The 4,116-nt window shown below is 31.2% G+C and overlaps 1 long non-coding RNA gene across 1 annotated transcript; it reads left to right on the top strand.

Annotated features, from left to right (window-relative positions):
• Positions 1-969: 969 nt before the first annotated feature.
• On the top strand, positions 970-2,156 carry LOC128161166 (uncharacterized). The gene is made up of 2 exons (XR_008240337.1): positions 970-1,115; positions 1,830-2,156. It is a non-coding gene; the product is annotated as an uncharacterized LOC128161166 (long non-coding RNA).
• Positions 2,157-4,116: the final 1,960 nt, after the last annotated feature.

The following is a 4,116-nucleotide window of genomic DNA, read 5'->3' on the forward strand; positions in this document are numbered from 1 at the left end:
TCTCCATAAGAAGATAGGAACCGGAGACGAATTTTGCACAGACGGACGGACGGACAGACATGGGTGATTCCTACTTACCTATAATGAACATTTTAGGTCCCCATCGACATATCCAAGTGATTTTCGGTCAATTGACATTACAAGTATTTCAGGTGCCAGCCTTCTTAATCTCTTTGATGATCTTTTTTCGTTTCCAAAATATATATTTCTATATTTCACCGATTTGTAAATCTGTTTTTTTATATTTGTATTGTAACACAGGAGTTTTTGAATCACCCAAAAAAGTTTTTAATAGAAAAATATTATGTTGAAGTAAAATATTTATTCACACACTAACTCGCATAATGAATACCAATATGCATTCACAATGTAAGAAGGTCATATGGTTTAACATGATGTACATTAAGTGGAAGTGTATTTAAACACTTTTAATTTTGTTCTCGCCGTATTCGAACATGCTCAGATTGTGAAGTTAATATAAAATTCTCTAAAAGCAAATAACAGTTTGAGCTATTGATTAGTAAATCACGTTTTAAAAGCACCAGCTTGATATATATATGACAATTAATACGTGTCAATGCGTAGCTAAAATTGTCAATGAAAGAGAGATGACTACACGGTATTTCTAAGTGTACATATAAGTAGAATATATTTTAATGGTGAAGAAGTTTTCTTAATTACACAAACGGAGTTATCTAGCTATAAGATTTGCATATCATAATATGGAAGTATAACTGCCAATGAGTCAATGCGATAAAGAGATAATTTTATTGTCCGCGATGACAATTTATGTATTTAGACACAAACTGGTAATCCCAAAGGTCTGTCTTTAATATCAGAAAAAAATAGATTTTGTTTCTTTAGTTTAACGAAAAGATTACAAATATGTTGCATTTGTATGAGTACTGCAATGAATCACCTGTGTACTGTTTACAGTATTAAATGAACTGTCCATAAAATACGACACTAATCCTCTGAAATGAAACCACAGGTGTTGCAATCTACTATGTATTCATTACAAGGAACAAAGAAATGAGTATAAAAGAGGAAACACAACATTAAAACTAATTAAAGTATTGCCACACGTAGAATTTGATATCATAAGCAAATAAGGGGTTAGTAATATTTATTTTATTGAATTATGCGAGACTAAAGAAATGATTGATGTTGAATATTTAAAATATGTACGAAATTATTATCGCCATACGTTGCTATTCGTAAATTAATTTCACGGAACGAGAAAACTCTCAGTGTAAAGAATACACAGCCCAACAATTAATTATTCTCGATTGTTTTGCATTAATTAGTTTAATCATAATATCCAATGAAATACTTTCTTGCAGTATATTGTTTCTTAGTAAGGTAATCCTTAATCATTTCAAGTTTTAAATTGTATTAAAGTAAAACGAAAGATTTGTTCTCTACAGGGTAAGAAAAAAATTAAGTGTAGGTAACGTTAGATATTTCATACATAATGTGTCTATACACATATTAAAGCATGAAGTTTGGTAAAATCATATCGTAACTTTGACGGAGAAGATATAAATTGAGTTCTGGTATTTGAATGTATTTTATTTCTGTTTGAATTTAAGAAGCTTGTTGTTTATTTTTTATTTCGACGATATTTTTAAAAGGGTCGCTAGTACATGTAAATAATACTATGAAGCAAACAGTGGTTTTTCGAACATTGTCATTATAATATGAGTATACATGTATATTAATGAGCTTTTATGTAATTCAAGACAATGTATGAATTTGATATACCTCTACATGTACTAATCAAAAAGTTGTGACCATGTTTTGTATATTTTCCCATTATATATTTGCAGGTTTCGAAGATGAAAGCTATTATCTTCATTCTTGTTGCAGCAACAATCCTATCCGCCTGCGATGGTTGTCCTTTATATTTAAGGAAAAACTAGTGTCACTGTTTTTGTTCTGATATGTATTCGTCTTGTCAGAATAGATGCCCTGGAAACGGCTTGTGGCGTATCATGTGTCTAAATCAATGTGTAAAACACTACTCGTACTGCAGTGGAAACTGTCGACGCAGACAGGGCTGAATGCGGATTGGTCTAAATATTTGCAAAGAAAAGAATCGACAGACCAAAAAAGATCCAATGATGTAATTTTCAATAAATTGTCATTAAAACGGTTCTCGTCAATTTTGTTTTTCTAAAAGGATGATATCCCCCTGTCCGAAATGAACAGAATGGGTGGACCTTGGTACAATATACTATATAAACGTATAAAATGAATTTAGCAGATCGGACAAGACTCGTTTACAAATCGTGTGACTATTTATCACCAATTTCTCGCCGGTCTGAGAGAAACTTAGCAATCAGAAATCAGAAATAAAATTCGTTGATAATAGAACTTACAAATAATGTATTCTCATAAATGAAGGTCGACTGCATATAAAGTCACGCCGAACATGCTTTTCGAAATTGTATGATCTTTCCTTGCGTGGAACAGACGAGCACCATTATGATCAACATCAGTTTATTGACCCACTTGAAGTTACATATGAACACAGTAAGGTACTTTTTTTCTCTGTTTACATAGAGATGGACATTGAACAGCTGAACGATAAAAATGTACTTGAATGTGCTTGTGTATATTAAAGAGACAGTACGGCGCATCTTATCAAAAAACCGACTTGAAAAAATTTTCCGATCGGGTTCGGTATTTTTGTACTACTCATGAATGTACAAACTTTAAGAAAATTACAAAGTTCTCCATTAAATAAATCAAATTATTTCATTAAAATTAATAATTACGTATAACCTATCACATAAGTACATCGCAACGTGTTACGGGGTCAGCCTTCTATATTATTACGCATGCGTATTTACTGTAAACAAAACACATGCAGGGCTCGCGAAGATTCTCCTGTACATGTTTGTTGATGAAAATATGTCTTTTCTACTTCTCCCAGGTAATATTTGTTCAAAGTTTTTAAAATAACCACAATTATTATTTTGTAAGGATGTACTTTGCGTGCTTATCATAGGAGTTGACTACAAGCTAAATTTATTTTTGTAAATGAGGCCCCTTTAGGGGTTATTTGACTCATTTATATCAGTTCATTTTAAAATGAGCCGAAATCGGAAAACCATTAATAGATTATCGACAGTGATCATGTGTTCCGTTTAGAGAGTCCTTTCACCTCGTATACCACGATGATTGGAGTCGGGCGAATATCTTGTAGCTTTCAGCAATTACTGTCAAATACTGTCAATCACAATCCACGTGGTACAAATAAACGATATAAGATTATTTCGGATTGTACGATTCTTAAATTTCCGGAAGCTCATAATTACATGAATCAGATACGTGAAATGGATTTTTATCTATTTCAACTGTTACAATTAACGTTATTTCTTATTTCCTAACGAAACAATGGGTAAATCTGAAGTTATTCGAATTCACACATGTGTTTTCAGCTGTACTGTCTCTTTAAATATTTTAAAATGTGGTGCGCAGCTGAAAGTCTACAAAGATTCAATGAAAACAGTGTATTCCTATTATGAATAATGATTTATATCTCCCATGTGATTATTGTTTTTTTTCCTCATATAAGAAAGAGAAAGAACATATAAAATAACAAATAAAGTGAGTAATTCTGAAATTTTTTCATCATTATTATCTTTTACCATTATACTGAGGGTCGTATTTTACATTACCTTTTCTTACTTTAAATGTTATATTTTTTTTCTCCCTATGTTATTTAATCCATCTGACTGATAATGATAATATTATGAATATAAATAGCCGTATGTAACTGAATTAAGCTGGATGGAAATGCTTATGTAAAAATGTTTATTCAACATTCAACTAAACGTTTTTCATAGGTAGAAAATAAAACAATATATGTAAGTATCTGATGTATTCTATAACACTAACTTTATCCGATGAAAAAGGTGACAATGTAAGGAAGTATTCTTTTAAATGATCGCGGACGTAAACGAGTATGGTCAAAGGAAGGTAACTCTTGAATGGTTATGTCAATATCGGTCCAAAAAATACAATAGGAATAAATCATAATGATCATTTTGAGACAAAGCCAATGTTTTACATGTACAACAAATCATTGGTTTGCTTTACCAAATCAAC

The sequence above is a fragment of the Crassostrea angulata genome, chromosome 8 (genome assembly GCF_025612915.1).
Source record: "Crassostrea angulata isolate pt1a10 chromosome 8, ASM2561291v2, whole genome shotgun sequence".
In the NCBI taxonomy this organism is placed as follows: domain Eukaryota; kingdom Metazoa; phylum Mollusca; class Bivalvia; order Ostreida; family Ostreidae; genus Magallana; species Magallana angulata.